The sequence below is a fragment of the Grammomys surdaster genome, unplaced genomic scaffold (genome assembly GCF_004785775.1).
Source record: "Grammomys surdaster isolate TR1022 unplaced genomic scaffold, NIH_TR_1.0 65, whole genome shotgun sequence".
NCBI lineage: Eukaryota > Metazoa > Chordata > Mammalia > Rodentia > Muridae > Grammomys > Grammomys surdaster.
This window is the reverse complement of record NW_021604567.1, coordinates 12,971,583-12,989,321: the sequence shown is the minus strand read 5'-3', so window position 1 is coordinate 12,989,321 and position 17,739 is coordinate 12,971,583. Positions and strand designations below refer to the sequence as shown.

The 17,739-nt window shown below is 37.2% G+C and overlaps 1 protein-coding gene and 1 pseudogene across 1 annotated transcript in view; both read right to left on the bottom strand.

The window, feature by feature from the left end:
• The window catches only part of Gpc5 (glypican 5), a 1,275,516-nt gene that overhangs the window by 1,167,601 nt on the left and 90,176 nt on the right, over nucleotides 1-17,739 (bottom strand). The window lies entirely within an intron of this gene.
• On the bottom strand, nucleotides 1,220-1,810 carry LOC114624815 (annotated as a pseudogene).

Below are 17,739 nucleotides of genomic sequence, written 5' to 3'. Positions count from 1 at the left end.
CACCAGCGGCTCCCACACATATAGAGCAGGGCAGAGATTGTTATGTGGTCCCACTGGGAAGGAAGAGGCACCATGCTTTGCAGGCCAAAACCTACTGAGCAGTGAAAAGGCCAGAGGATTGAAGTTCAACTGGCTAGAAGAACCACTTTTCAAATATCAATCTGTTCAAGGGCTGTGGGAAAGCCAGGGCAGTGGTAGGCTGAGTAGGGCAACAGCTCTGAAATATGGGCAACAGTGACTTGGGCTAAAGCATGTAAGCGAACAGCTGATAAGACCATTGTTACTGCTACCACATATCTCCTGATATCTATGCTTGGGCAGACATTAAGCAGTGGGAACTGAAAAACTGAGGCTTGGAGGGCACTGTAGACAATAATGCAGAAAAGAGAGGACACTCAAACACTTGCTTGTCCTATTAGCCTTGAATGTTCTGTGCCAGGCAAAGAACTTTGGAGCAGGAGTAGCGTTCCCAGGAACAGTCTGTGAACAGAGATGAGGTGGGATGGGCACTACTCCCATAGGAAACACTGGGCTGAGCATACTATCAGTGCTACATCTTCCAAATTGCTGAAGACCTGGTGAAGAACAGACTTTATTGTACTTTCTCATTCTTAAGCAACTGGATTGCCCTGCAGAGGCTCTTGATTTACAGAAAACACTGCACATCAATGCTAAGCTTCAGGCAGAATCCTAGGTCACCTCTGCTCTCAGGGAAAAAAAAACTAAAAGTCCACCTGCTAGGCTTTTCATGGGCAGTTTATGTACTGGTATCCTTGGGCTCTTTGGGTTGTCTGGCCAGGTCACAGTTTGACAGGCAAAATAGCTAAACAGGCAAGTGCCTTGGGAAGATTCTGCACCCACAAAGAGCGGGGGCAAACGTTCCCAACAGGGAAACTTCTTGGCCAACATGTAAGCTCCCTAGAGCCGGGGGCCATGATGCTCGACTCCAATAGGACTGACTCCTTTTTTTTCTACTCTGGGCTCAGACCACTCAGAGGGACAGAGACGCTGATCTGATCTGGGAGGATCCCTGGATCAGGCTCCATACCATCACTCTGGAGATGACAAAAATATATAAGCGGTTGGAAAACAAAAGACCAGTTTACATCAGACATTGATTTTTGAAAGTCTTTTTGAGCTCAGGAAACTAGAGGCAGATACCATGCAGAAAAACCAACCCGGCTTTTCCATTGGTCTATCCTGAGCTGTTGTGAACATTTCATATATAAATGGGGTGGAACCATTTATAGTTGCTCTTTTTCCTACAAGTTAAGCAAGTGTTAGCATTCTTAAGGGATATAGGGAGGCCCTGGCTACAGAAGACATGGCCACATTCTATAGAAACAATGAGACCCTCATTCTGAACAATCTCAGAGTATTCATCCATGTAAATCGGTCAACTGACAGTGCCCGAGGGCCTGAGTGCAGTAGCTCCATCATCCTTGGTGCTTCGGGGAATATGGGTAGTCACGTACACATCTTTGTCCCTAGACAGTTCTCATCATCACTGCTCAGCACACAGCTGTCAGCATGGTTTTGACACAACCGGCTCCCATTTGTCCTTGGCCTTCTCCTTTCTTCAACAATCACAACAAAGTCATTGTCACTATGAGTCAGGTCCATAACCACAGGCTCTGAAGACTCACAGGTGAGGGCCACAATTTCATCCCCCAAGAGTTTCCACAAGTTATTTGGGTTCTGCTTCCAAGGAAATCTCAGGGGTTGAAGATGTTTTTTGAGTTCGCTTCTAGGTTTGTTTAGAATTTATGGTTCTACCACGCCGCTTTCTTTGAGGATTTCTTGTACTCATTGTGCTCTCTGGCTTCAATCCACAGAAAAAGGAAGTGGTCTACACCAAGGTTTATAGTGTGATGGAATGTTTACAACCTCTCATGCCCACTGAATACTCATCCTGTGGTTTATAATTCAGAGCCAACTAGATGTTCAGTATTTCCAAATTTTGGAGCTGGCCAACGCACCAGCCAGATGATGCCTGGGCCAATGCGCTCAATCAGGGATGTACCTACTCCAGCAGCCACTGAGGAGACCTTCTCATGAATGTAGTTTTAAATGCTGGAAAGTGCAGTTCAAAGTACTTCAGATTATAAAATCACAAAGTGTCCATTTCAGAGATATGAAAAATAAGGCACAGAAAATTTAATTGTCAGAGTTTGACTGGGGAAAGTGTAATCACGATAATACCATAATTTGTGGTGTTACCCATAATATCCACCAATATTAGTGACTGTTAAATTAATTTATAAATGTATATGTATGTATAGACACATTCTATAATTAATGAATGATGGAAAAAATAAGATTTTCATGTTCAATAACAGAAAATTACTTTCTGTCTTTCCTAACCTAATTTCGCTTAAATCATAATACATAGCCATGAAGCACCCCAATGTTAGTTGAGCAATATATAATATATAATGGTCTTTTGGGGGAAAGCTGCTTTGTCTTCTCAGCAGGGCAGACTATACTTTCTCACACATACACACACAAAAATAATTGTATTATTGTGCTTCAATGCAAATTCTCAGAGGGGAGCAGCCGTTCAGAAATGCTGTGACTTCTTTCATTAAAAATAATAAAGCACAGAGACTATTTCAAGGGACACGTCCCTCCCCCATTTTCATCAATTACATTATCCCAATGTCAAATCTCGGATTCAGATATTGGAAGGAGGGTGTCCTAAAGGGCTCTAAATGTGCGTGCTTGGAAGCATATAAAGATTCAAGTGCCTAATTATCTCTAAATTAATAATCTACTGAGCAGGTAAAGAGGAAGAATTATGGAGGTCACCCAAAGGCACACATGACGCGTTTCAGTTTGGCTTCCTCAGAATGGGTTTGGCCAGCTCTCTTATGCACTCTTTCTAATCCTCCCAGACCCCAGTGTAAGCTTCTCCTCAGCTACATTTTCCTTATTGCAAATTATCTGTCTTCCAAGACAGTTTGTTCTACAAGGTCATAGGCTTAGATTATTTTGCTTCTCAGCCAGAGTCCCAATCCCTGTTTGCAAATGGGCACCCAGACACTTCTAATTCCAAATTACGAAACCAGCTCTTTTATTCAGAAAACATAAACTGACCCATGAAAAATAATGAGAACAGAATTAATAGTGGCAGTTAACAGTCCTTCAGTTAAGTTCCCACAGAGAAGTGAAAATGGTGGAAATGACCTGGAAGGACTTTGTAATAATCCAGCCACCCACAGCCACCCACAGCCACCCACAGCCACCCACAGCCACCCACAGCCACCCACAGCCACCCACAGCCACCCACAGCCACCCACAGCCACCCACAGCCACCCACAGCCACTAGATCCGATCCTGCTTTCAAGTATACCTAAGTGGTTTTTGTAATCTATCAGTCCTCAAGTCATCTTTCCTTGCCATTTTATTAACAAACATCAAACTCTGCATTCTCAGGTTCTGCACAGTAATTCATACCAACCACACTCTGTTGTTTCTTTTCTCAAGGATTAATTTGGTCAGCTGTGTATATTTTTTTGGTTCTTTTCCAGTAGTTCAGACACATTTTTATAAAGCGCATCATTTTATCGTTTTTCCTTAACTAATCATTTCACCAGTCTGGAATGGCTCATAAAACATTCACCACAGATTGTGTAATGCAGTGTAAATGTAGCCACCAAGCTCCTTCTGAATACAGACTTTTAAAAGTTCCTGATCATGAGAAATTGTATTGACGAAAACTCACACGTGTACATGAATTAGCCAACACAGCTCATTTATTCTGAACCTCAAGTTTCTTTAGTTCTGGTCTCCATTTAGAATCTTGTGGCTGATTGATCTTGGCTCATCTTCCTGTACTGGAATTACACAACTGCCAAACCCTTCAAAGACAAGATCATTATGACTTAATTGTTTTTAGCCAGGGCTTGAATAACAGATTGTAAAAAGTGAATATTCAGGATTTTTGTGGAACTCATATTAAAGTTTTCACTCAGGCGTCAATTTCCTTAATCTTGCTGTCTGTTCTCTCTCTTCTGTTTCAAGTATTAATTGGGTTTCTACGGTAGTTTGTCCAAATCTCACATTCAATATCAAATGCTCAAGAATTGGTTGGTTAGATTTAAAAACCTAAGCGAGCTAGAGTCAAACACAGATACACACACACACACACACACACACACACTCAAAATGTCCTGTTACAGCAAGTAATACATTTGGTCTTATTAACACAGAGTTCTTTCTAAAAGACTTAGGTATGAGACTGAAACAGTATTGCAGTCACCATTTCCGATCTAAAGGTAGAACACATCATATTGAATGACAAAGTGAAACTGGGTGAAAACAGAAAGTCGGGCTCCATGCACTCCCCTCTACAGTTACTGTACACCCATTCCCTATTTATAGCATTTTTCACAGTTCTGTTCAAGTTGCCACCTTTGTATATGAACAAAGAGCAAGAAAAGAACACAAACAAAGCTATTCTTTGAACAAGCACTAAATAAAAAGATGCCTGTCATCTCACACTTCACAAGTGTACCTGAGACCAAATAAGACACCTCATTTACCTCCATGAGCGGATAGAAAGGGTCCTAAAGAAACCGACTGTTACCATTGTCAGTTTTGAAGCTAACACGCATCTTGCTTTGCTCAGTTTTACTTCCCATTAGCTCAGAGAAAGCCAATAGTTTAGAACAGAATCTTTATAGAAAAAAAATTCTTACCACTTTTTCCTTATTTAAAATGACTTCCATAAAGTCACTTCAGGTTTGAGAATGACTTGTATGAATAACTGTAGTCATTCAGTAAGCAGCCAGCTGTCCGCGTGTAAAACAATGGATTGCTACTTGTAGATGATTTCTTTGTAAATTTCTCCAGTGCAAAATAATATTTAAATACAATGTGTCACAATTGCATTTAACTTGTAAAGCAAATCATTATTCAAAGATATTGTGAAGCCTATCTTAGTCAAAGCTCTCTTCCAGTGGTTTTCCTCTAGATCTAGCAGTCACAGGAGCAAAGATGAATACTGTAAAATTTCTAAATGCACTCAATCTAGAGGAATTCAATACTGGAAAGTGAAAGACTCCAGTGTGCGCCATTCACCATCAGATTTTTGAAAGATCAGAGACTTACCTTGATATTATCAGCTACATAAAATCTTTATTGTAATAAATTATTTTCAGTTAACAAAGACAATCCAAATACAGCAATGTCCTATTTCCTTAATATTTACACATTCTATTTGGGTTAGAATCAATTAAACATACCCATGTTTAATTGCTTGTGCCAGCATGTGCTCTATTCCAGAAAAAAAAACAACGGTAGACTATAAGAAGAAAATACCCTATCTTTTCCATGGGAGTGACTAACTATTTAAACAATCAAATTAATGTAGAGAACCTACCAAGGACTTTCACAGTTTCTATGTTCACTTTAAAATAGTCACATTATGTATAAATTATTACTCAAGCCACAAGTGTTAGGCTACTAGTATAAGAATCCTAATGCCAAAAGGCAAACTTGATCTCAATGAGGTTGGAAACTTCTGATTAATATCATTTGCTGATCAGGGTGTAAACTCTCCCAGTATGGCTTATTTTATGCTACCCAGATTAGAAGAGCCTTCTTATATATGCCAGTGGCCAATTCAGGCAACACTGTTAATTTAAGAGTACAGTAATACTGACCTAAATGCCAACTTTTCATATAAAAGAAGACAAATTATCCTCTGGGGAAGCTACACAAGATACAAACTATACAAAATACAACCACAGCTATTTACCAAATATGCTCATGTAATTCAAGCGAAGGCAAACTCTGTTTTCTGTGGGTCTTCCCAGATCCCATGGATTGTTGGCCAGCTAAGTCCATCAGGACAGTGGGAGCAGAGACGTCCATAAGAGGTGTTGGAAGCCTTGTGATTTGAATGGTGAATGACCACACCAGACTGCTTGTTAGTAGGCAGATCAACTTTACTTACAGTGATTGAAGGCTTATAAAGTTTTAAGGAACTGAGGGTAGGGACATCCAGGATGGGCAAAGATCATTGGCTGGGGGATTAGATACCTGAAATGCCTCAATAGCATGAGAAACATTTCCAGAATTTCAGGCACTGACTGAACAAATTTTGTCAGGAGAAAGGAAATTGATCCTATAAATTAATTAAGAATTGAGACTACATGACATTCCTAAGGTAGAGGTGAGTGAGGGAACTTAGAATTACCTGGACTAGGTCAGAGGAGAAACTCTGCTAACAAAGGGAGTCCTCCATTACTGGCCGATCCCCAGAAGGCTATCCAGTCAATGGCAGACTTCAAAATAAATTACCAATTTTCCCTCAGTTTTCAATGACAATTTGGGCTCAGTTGAAAAGATAGTGTAGCATCTCATGATGGAGCTATAATATATAATAGTCCACTGAAGTTGAAGACAGAAACCAAGGGAAGCACCTTCGGAATTGTATAGGACTCACATGAAGACCAGACAGGAGCTAAAGCCCAGCGCAGTTCTCTCTGTGACCCAGACACACGGTGTCGGTAGAAGACTATGTAACCTGGACTTGTTCCAAACCCTCAGGATGGGACAATCTCCAGAAGCTTTACAGGGGCCGTGACCACTAACTTACTACTTACTACTACCACTACTACTGGAAGAAAAGGCAAGGGCAGAGCATGTTCCCAAATGCAGGGAAGAGCTGCTCCTGTCAGTCGGCCTGGGGGTTCTGAAGTTTACACTTATGTACTTCACTTGCTGGCACTGTTATTTTTGCTCTGGCTATTGAACGGTATAACTTCATGGTGACTGAGGCAAATTTTACACTATTTCTCTGTTTAACAACTCAGTGAATTACAGACTGATGAATACGCTCAAAATACAAAACTAGAGGAAGACAAAATTTTCAACCTAGCATCACTTACAAGTTTTTACTTTCAATGATTTTACTCATTTCCCTTACTTCCCTCCAATGACAGGTTAATAAAATTGAGAAAATCCAATAATATATGCATATTTATATATTTTAAGTAAATTGAATTGTTTTAAAAATAACTTAAAGTATATAAAACTATTTTTAAGAAGGTAAGACAGGTATAAATAAAAAGTTTTAAACACATAAATATTTAAGATACAATGCTAAACATTAGTAAATAAAAGCCAAAAAGTGGTTCTGCTTTTGCATATTAATTATAATATTCATACTGGAATATAAAAATAAATGCAGGTATTATTCATTATTTTTTAAGTGCCAGCATTAAGCGAAGAAAAACAGCTTTGAAAGTGACAGGTGTCATAACCTCTGACATAGATATGCATACTTGTTTGACAAGTTCTGTGGTCCTCTTTTGAAAAGCAAAGCTCCTGTCAATCACATGCAGCTATAATAATGGCAAATTTTAGCTCCAGGATTCTGGGTCATACGTTTCCTTATCTAGCTTTCTCTAATGAGTTTTTAGGACAAATTTGCATTTCTGATTTCCAATTTTCTTATCTTAGAAGACATCTATCCATGCTCCATTCAACAGGCCAGTAACCACACTCTAGTTCTCTCAAATGTCCATGCCTATAATTGCTTCTGCCCCATTTATTGGGCATTGGATGGGTTGGGGTTCTCAGTTCTATTCCAAGTATCTAGCACTATGCCATCCATAAGAGTAATACATTTTCAAGTACTGTGGAAACTGTAATAGTATCTTCTCCAAGTGGCAGTGAAGCTACCCATTACACTTCACTAACTTGGCTACCTAAACAAGACCTGAAGAAAAACACTTCCAACAGACATGCTAACTCCTACCTATGAAAGGGGAGAACTTGCTGGACCCCACCCCTAAAATAGAACCATAAGCAACTAATGATGGCAGAAAAAGGAAAAATTAGTCTTACCTATGGACCAACCTTTTAACTGGTTATCTGATACAAAGTAACCAGCTCTGAAGTCATACACACAGAAGCAACACTAAACAAACTCAGTAAATTGTGTTTATATATTTGTGCATTTACATATACAAGTAACAAATAGACAAAGAGAAGTCATGGATTTGAAAGGAAGGAGAAAAGAACACTGGATGTGGATGGAGAAAGGGAAAGAGGGAGGAGAAGCAATTATATTTTAATTTAAAATTTTAAAGACAATAATAAAGTATCAAAACCTTCCCTTCCTTTGTCTCTTCTTTGTGATCTCTCCTAAAAGACTATTTTAACTGCTTAAACTAAAATTTTTAGGACAGCATACACTGAAGGAAACATGTTAACTCTTCCTCCCCCACTCTATCATTTTTCCTCAAGTAATTATTTCCCTCACAGAACACTCTGTTTCTCCTCCATGAGCTCCACAGTTTACACTGAGCAGGGGAAGACAAATGTTTAGTGTCCACTTCTGATCCCAAAGATAATTTAAGGCTTTTGTACATAGAAGTTACAGACTATATATCAACACTATTTAGTATTGGCTCTTGCCAAACTGTTCTTTGGGGGTCAACTTTTGTGACCATCTCTGAATGTAACAGTAATATTCTTAACAAAATTACCATGTGTGCAATGAAATGCAAAACAACCCAATGCGTTATGGATTTTTCATGAAAAGCAGCTCATATTTGCAGAAAAAAACTGAGATGGCACAGAGTATCTAACTAGGTATATTGTTATTTTTTTCCTCTATTCCCACAAGTGTTAATTTCACCTATGGCACAGAAAATTATGAGGAAAAAATAAAAAACTATGGTATGAGTTTTGATTCCAAGAATACTGCAGAACACATGTAGTTCTAACTTGAAAGGCAGAGACCAGATACTTAGGGCAAGATGGCCAAGCAGACTAGCCATCTCAGTAAGCTCTGCATTTGACTCAGAGACCCTGGCCTGGTGAATTAAGCACAGGAACAAAGGAGAATGATGCCCAGAATCAACCTCCATCTTCCACATGCTTATGCACGCCAAGCTACAAGTGCTTGTCACAGAAAACTCATGTACAGCTTTGTAAACCCCCACTAGTTCAAGAAATCAAGTGGAAACCAAGCTTGTTTCACATGCTTCAATTTTTCTCATGCAGATATTTAATATAACCAACTGATGAATTTTAGAAGTTATAGATAGTTCAATTTTATGTCACAAGTAACTTCAATTTGAATATCAAAAAACATTAAAAACCCATTAACACATATAAAACATTCACATACAAATACTCCTGATGTCTTTTAGTGATTGTAAAATTTACCAAATCCTTCAACGGGTTCTAGAAGGACTTTTTCCTAATAAAATACCAGAAATTCTTAGAAATAAAATAACATTCCTTTAAATTTGCCCAAGCGTCATTTCCATATGAAAGATACACAGTTTCTTTGGATATAGAAACAAGGTTTATACATCCAAAAGGAAGTGAAAGACAGACGCAAAATCAAGAGAACTCTGTACATAAATATTAATAAACATGTTTCTGATGCCCAGTGCTCTTGGTTACACAAACATCAGTGTCCATATTTGCATACCTGACTTTAATTTGACAGCAACAGTAAAATTCCGTTTTTCATCTGCCATACAAGACAGAATTTTTAAAAGGTAAGTAATGCAATTGGCTTGCCTATAATTTCAAGTGTTTTGACCTTTCCTAAGGAAAATGAGAACAGGCATTTAACTAAGCAAATGTTCGTCTATCTATTTCACTCTTTCTCGTTGTAAGATTCTGGTAAGAAAACGGCATGGAAAAGGACAAATTATGTTCTCTCCTGGGTACTGAGTGCTCTTCAGGTTGGGTTGAGGCAGCATTTGATTCCTGCCTTAGGTCATGATAAGTGTCTGTATAAAAACGGAAACAACTAACTATCTGGTCTGGCTTGTGATAAAAAAGAAACTGAAATCAGGGACGATCCATCATGACAAGGATATGAGGCTTTAATCAGCATATTAACAGAATGTAATTGTTGCCATTTCTCCTTGAACAAGGTAGCCTGTGTTTACTAGACATCCAGTTTTATGGGAGACAAAATTTTATTGAAATACGTATATATAACTTTTATCAATGAATTTCTAAAATTTTACTAAGTATCTTCACTTGTTAAAATGAAATTCATACATGTTAATATTGTGAGACAACATCATAGAAATCAAAATATAATACTTTACTGAATTGAATGGAACATAAAAACATATCCTTTGATAAAATATGGCTGTAGGGTGTGAATTTGAGATGCCCTAGAAGCAAGGTGCTAGCCAAGATTCCAGTAATCCTGACTCTATAACATACATTGTGTTAGACTTAGGAGGTCTCAGGTTTTTTGGTTCCAAAATACAGAATGTTAGAGAAGGAAAATAAAATTTAAATGGTTTTAAAAATAATTTATTCTTTGAACTGTCTAATTTATAGACTTTGAAAAGTTCAAAACATATTCCTGTCTGTAGTTTGCCCTTGAAATTAAAAAAAAAACTTATATTTATTAATTAATTCTGTTTGTATCCAAAAGTTAGAAGAATAAAATAATCCAGATTTCCAGCAATGAATTATTTTTTAAACAGTGATCTACTCATAAGTTTAGCATACAATGGCCATACTGTTTTATCTTTTAAAAATTTTTGGGCAGGAATTTTCCCGGTTTCCTGTGTCTTCTTCAGCATTTACTACTTTCTTGGATAGCAGCCATTTTAAATTCTAGAATCTTGATTCTATTAGTGCTTTTTGCATCCCTGTGATCAATCAAGAACCAACGAACCAACGTACAAAAGGAAGGGATTGTTTTTGCCTTAAAGTTTGAAAGCACAGAGTCCTTCTCACCAGGAAAGAATGAGTGCTGGGGCATGAAGGAGCTGGGGAGAACAGTATTCACAGTCAGAAGGAAGAAGTGATGGATACAGTTACTCAGCCTTTTCCTCTGTATGCACTCAGAGATCTGAGCCCCCTAGGTGGAATGGTGTTGCCTGTTTTATGTGGGTTTTCCCACACTGATTACCATATTCTGAAATTCCATAACTGACATGTGAAGAGGCTTGTCTGCAAGGCGATTCTAGATCTGTCAAATTAATGATATTAGCTGTCACACTACATAAACATAGGTTTTATTCTATATTGAAAAAGATAACATATTAATTATAAACTTCATAGGGGTAAGGTAAAACTGGGTTTGAGCTATATATGACATCATGTGATTCCTTAAGCTCCATGGCATTGTATCAGACACAAGTTTATAATCTGTATTGGTAAGGAATAGAAATTTTAACCAAGAAGTAAAAGTATTTCTGTTTATATATGCACTGGCATTTTCCCTTCATAAAGAGGAAGAAGAGGTATTCCTCAGCCCATTCCTCTCGCTCTCCCCAAGAAGCCTCAACCTGGAACAGTAGATCTGAAGGGAAAACCAGAGAGTCACTACCAGTGTTTGCATTGTAAGAAAACAGTACTTTATGTCAGTTCTTTTGAAATGTCCATTTCTTAAGAAGTAATGCCAGACAATCAATTTCAGAAATTGAAATGGAAATTTCTCCTTCCATTCATGTGGAGAAAAATTGATAAATTGCAAGGGAGCCAAGCTAGTTCAAGCAAGAAAAGATTGGCCCTTTCTATTTAACAAAGGAAAGTTTAACCATACTTTTGAATCATCCTAAGAATAAAACTTAGAAATAATATAATACAATATAGCAACTATTGGAAACTCAATCATTAATCTAGATGCCCAAAGTCTTCAAACAATTGTTAGATGACAGTGACACAGAGTTAGACTTTGATAGTCACCAAAAACCCCATATTGCCCTTGGTATAGAAAAATTATTAATTTGCTGTACACCTGTTAAAACGTCTTACTTTTAAAAGCTATATTTACTCTGAAAAAAAAAGATTCATTTTGGTTTTACTTGTGTGTGTGTTTGTGATGTGTGTATGTATGAGGATTTGAACAAGTTGTGTAAAAAGTGAGCAGTGACCAAAAAGAAGACATGGAATCCCTTGGAACTGGAGTTACAGGCAATCGTGAGCCACAAGACTACGTGCTGGAAAGCAAACTCTGAAAGACTAAGCGCTCTTAACAATACATCACTCTATCCGCTTGGTTATCCTACTATTGCTTAAAACTAAGCTATCTGATCCTCCTGCCTCTGCCTCCTTCAGAAAATCTACTAGCACATGCCGCTGCTGAGACCCATGGAACTGCAGCAGCCAGGGGCTGTGCTGTTGTTCACTGATGTGTTACCACTGAAGACTATGAAGATGTCCATGGTCTGTGCTGCAGCCTGAGTCCATGTTGATGTCTATGGTCAGTGTTACCATTGAAGGTCATGCAGATGTCCATGGTCTGTGTCACAGCCTGAGGCCATGGTGATGATGTTCATAAGCCAGAATACTACGAGGGACTGTATTAGTGTCCCATGGACCATGTTGAGATCCCTGACTTATGCTGCCATCAGAGATTATGGTCTATGACACATGCTGATGTTAGAGGCTATATGGATGTTTATGGTCTGTGCTATCACCAGAAACAAGGTCTTTGTCTATGATTTGTACTCCTGTTGACTGTAAAGGGCAAAAAAGTTCCTTTTGCAGTGGTATTGATGATTGTGGACTCACAGTTGAAAAGGAAAATCCTAACAGGTTTCTGTGGCAACCCCCACCCCTACCCCATCCCAAAAAAGTAAGAGCATGGACAGGAAGCCATCAAAGAGAACTCTTAAAATTGTGGAAAGGATGCTGAAGTGTAGTTATCCACAACTGATAGCTTGTATTTGGGCTATGTGTGGGGAAAAACGCAGTTTTCTTAAGGGGCTGACTACTGGGAGTTTGACCACGTTCCAGTAAGTATATGGGTACTACAAATTGGACTTGGTTTTTGTCTTACTTTTTTTGGTGGAGAGGATAGGGATTCACAAGGGTGGGGACACATCTAGGAAGACTGAAATAATAAACAAAAATACTACATTGGAAAAACAAGTCAGCAAGTATCAGATGGTATCTGAAGTCATGTAGGGAGTATAGGACTGTAACATCAGCAATAGGGAAGTAGAGGCAAGAGGCTATCCTAAACTTTATAGTTAATTATAAAACACCCTGGACTACACAGATAGCTTGGGTTTGTCTATTTATCTTTTTGTTTGTTTTTTTGTTTGTTTGTTTTTAAAAGTCATCTTCATTGAGGTGTTCAGAATTCTTACCAGAGGAGGAGAAACAGGCTATTGAGTGGAACAAAAATTTTATTTTAAGGACCTGGCTCCCTTGTAGATGCTGACAAGTCTGAGATCAGAAATGCTAACCTGCAGCTGGAGCCCCTAGAGGGATTGATACTGCAGTCATGAATCCACATGCTGCATGGAGGCAGGATTGCTGTTGCTCTTAAGGACCTGTGCTAATTAAATAAGACCAGCAGTCATTATGGAAGGTAAGGCACTTTAGTCAAAAAATCTACCAATTTAAATGTTAATCTCACCTAAGAAATACCATCAAAGCAACAAGACAACTACCGTTTACCTAAACATCTGGGTAGCAGATACTAGCTGAACATATGGTGTAGGAATGTGCACCTCAAATAGAAAGCACAGTATGTGTGGGAATTAGGAGACAGTGCAATGGGTGTTCTCCAGGCTGCTCATTCTGTCTTAACTGTTTGCCTCTTATGTTTTCTTTTCTCTGCCTTAGCATGTTTTGTTTTTAATAACACTACTTAAACTATCATTTGGATAATAGTTACAAATAAGCAAATATCCATTGGTATGACAAAGAGAAAATGCTCAGAATATCACATTTACTAATATAAATTATTAGTAAAAGTCATATATGGATAAAACCATCCTATCTTGTAAAGAAGGCATGAATATTTATTGTAAATATACTTATGTATTTTTGAAAGTCATTTTTCTGCAATATCTCTCAGACTTTTTAATCATTTTTTTAAACACTCTGGTCTATAAGTATTTTAAACTTCAGTATGTGGAAGTAAATTTTACTTATCCTTTAGTGATGATTTTGTTTCTATATTTCCATAAACTCAAAGAGTTTTACTGCCTTAGAGATCCTTCATGCTTTCAGACCTTAACATTGTTTGTGATGTCTACAAGCATCCTCTCAGGAGAAGGAAAAAGCAGATCAAGACAAAATATTGGGAGATCAACCTATGTTTCAATAGAATAAGGAGACTCATTCCTAAAGCCCAGAGGGGAAAATGGAGCAAGATTAATGGATTTGGACATTAAATAAAGAGGATGAAAGTAAGGGTCTAGCAATACTATTATTATACTCTATTTTTCATTTTCTTCTCATTCTTAAATATATCTGTTTTGTTGGGAATTACATTTATGATGTTCTACTTAAATTTACAATATAACTACTCATTTTCAAAGAGTAATCAACTTGCTCCTAAGAGAAAAATTAAACCCACTGAACGTTTGGGCATGTGAGTCAGAAAACATTGCCTGCAATACACTATTTATTCACACACTAATTTAAGGCAAAAAAAAAAAAAAAACAAACCCACCCTCTGCTTTTTCTTGTGAGGTTCCAGTGAAGTTTTAAGTGAGGGAAGCTAGGCAAAGTTTCAATCACAAAGTAACTCAGAAACATTAATTTCTTTCCTTCAGAAAAAAATAATAAATCTCATCTACAAAAAGAAAGTAGAACAGAATGCTATTCTGGTCCTGAAACTGTATAAGCCTCAGTAGTTCCTAAGATTTAACCAAAAGACTATGTTTGAGAAGATCAGACTATTGGAAAATTGTCATAATCCTCCTCTTTTCAAAATGAACTTTGGGGAAGGTGCTAGACACTCAAACAAGGGATTGGTGTGTCCTTAAAATGTTCCACCACTGAGCACAGTGCAGCCGAGTCACATGCCTTTGTTGATGTCTTTTTATAGTCCTGATTAGAAAGAGTACCTCTCCACTCTGAATAACACAGCTCTCATATTTATCTAATAACTTTAAGTATTATTTGTTGGAAATTGTAAATAAATAATGATTATGAGTTCAGATATAAATCTTGCTTCTTATGAAAATGTTTGCACTAATAGTCTATTAATTTCTTAGATTAATAAATTTTTATTACTTTTTAAATCTAATAAAGGAATGTTTAAGATTTTAAAATTTCCTGGAGGTAGGTGAGATTTCCAAGAATGTACATTAGAGTTTCTCTTCAATTTAGAAGTTTAGAACTTTTAAAAATTTAAGAGACTGTCTTCTCAGTATCAGGAATGAAGGTTTACTTTCTGAAATCTTTTCTAACATACTGAGAACATTAATTTGTGTTTCCTTAACTGTGATGAATTTATCAATATAACTCGCATTACTGAACTGGCCTAATGATCATGGAATAAATCTTGTTAATAATGAAGTAACTTAAAATACTATTAGATTGATTTTATGTATTTGATGTTTTACATCAATATTAATGGACATTGAACTATTTTGTGCATTCTCACTAGCAATCTCTCTGTCAGCTTTTTGAACTATGAAGAAATAGTGCTTAGAAACCCATCTCTGTGATCTAAAGTGTCTGATATTCATTGAAACTGGACATCAAAAAACAATCACTTATAAGTTCATCTAAAGCTAATAGACTTTTAATTCACTTGGCATTTTTAATAGACAGAGTTAGAAAATACAACTTTGTCAACTTTACCACTAGAGTGCAAAGTTTTTTCTCATTACTCTTCTCTTCAAGTCCATTTTGGTGGTCTTCATTTCTTTGTAGAAGTTTTAGTTAGAGGAAACTCCTCTAATAATTTTGATAATCTTGGCCGCATATATAGTTATGCCCACGTAGATTACTTTCCGAAGTCTAGATTTTCTCAGCATCCTTCCTTCTTAATCTATATTTATTCCTGCTAACTTCTTAAACTTCAATTCTATTTCCATTAAGTTTTTGCTTTCAAAGAATAGTTGATTAACTTATTCCTTTGAATGTAAAAGTCTTCAATATTGCCTACCTAGTCTTCAGAATGCACCAGAGCCTAGAGTATCAACAGACAAATGTCACAGGGTCACAGTATCAAGGTTCAGGTGTTAGCTTTATAGTCTCTTACAAAACTTCAAAGTTTTATTTCCTTACTTGGAAAAGGCATATAGCATTAGCATTTACATAATGAAAGCAAAGATTAAAGGAGCTGATATGAAAATAAGAAACAGCATGTGCCACACTTTAAATGCTCCTGCCTCAGGTAGGGCTATTCGAGGTCACAGGATAGTCCTTGCATTAAGAGATGTAGCTTTAATCTGTGAGCATGATGTATAGTATTTTGACTGAATCAGTTTAATAAAACTTGATACACAGTATTCTTGTAAACTTGATACATAGTATTCTGACTGAATCACTTTAATCTGTGAGCATGATACACAGTATTCTGACTGAATCATTTTAATCTGTGAGTTTGATACATAGTATTCTGACTGAATCACTTTAATCTGTGAGCCCAATACATAGTATTGTGACTGAACTACTTCACAAGGACCTTGAAACTGTATGAGTTTCCACATCTTCCTTGACAGATCAGAAAGTCTAGAAGATTTATTAAAGAAAGTAGAGCATAGACAAAGATATTACACAATAACCCTGATTCCTGCCTTGAGCCCCCTTTGTGCTTCTTTTTAAGCCATCTCTTTGAACAAACAAAACAATGATCCAAAATAGGATTGAGATCTTCCTGTCCCCAACAGAAAGCTACTGCTACTAATTATTTGAAGACAGACGACATCAAACTAAAAGCAAACAGATGGATTGATGTTATAGAATAAATATGTGTCTACTATACAAGATCTAACTAAAAATACTGAAGTTGAGAAACGAGATATATACCTTAAAATCAGAGTGCATTTTAATATGTAGAAGTACCTGTGTTTTATCTCAATGACAACAACAAAAAAAGTAAATAAATGAGTAAATAAACTAGAATAAAACTGCCATTTTATTAAGTAGGAAGTAATACTGACTAGAAACAGAGCTCAAAAAGACATTAACTTTCTGAGAAAAGTGAATTGCCAGATGGATAGATGTATGAATGGACAGATAGGTGGACGATAGATAGATAGATAGATAGATAGATAGATAGATAGATAGTTATGACTGATTGAATGGTATTCTTTACCTGATTATGAAATGCCTCTAGAAGGCTCATATGTTGAAAGATTGATCCTTAGCTGATAGATGCAAACACTAAAGGGTGACTAGATCATAACGGGTTTGATTCATTGACCAATGATGGGTTCATAATTTAATGGCATTCTTGGGAGGTGGCAGAAGTGGAGATTGAAGGAAGTAGATGACTAGAAGCAAACTATTGAGAGGTACCTTCATCTCTGTTACTCCCTCTCTCTTCCTCTGTCCTTCCAGCCCTCTCTCCCTTCATTCCTTTCTCCCTCCTCTTCCCCTATTCTATCCTGGGTGTTCTGAAATGAATTGCTTGCTCTGATACATGTTTCCACTGACACAATACTCTGTTTCACCTCAGATCCAAAACAATGGATGCAAACCAATCTTATGCTGATACTTCTGTAAGCCACAATAAATATTTCCTCTTCTAAACTATTTCTCTCAGATGTATTTATGACAAATACCAATTGACAGACAGAACTTATTTCTTTCCAATCACTGTGACCAGAAAAATCAACAGAACAATATAAGAAGGGAAAGATTCATTTTGTTTCATGATATTGGAGACTTCAGTTATGTTTCTTGACCCCATGCTCTTGGGCAAGGCATCATGCCAGTTGGGAGTGCATGGCAAAGAAGAATTGTAGAAAAAAATGGAGTTCAGATAACGGTAGACAGGGGCCAAGTGTGGGTGAGATGCTGGTGTTCCACTTTCTC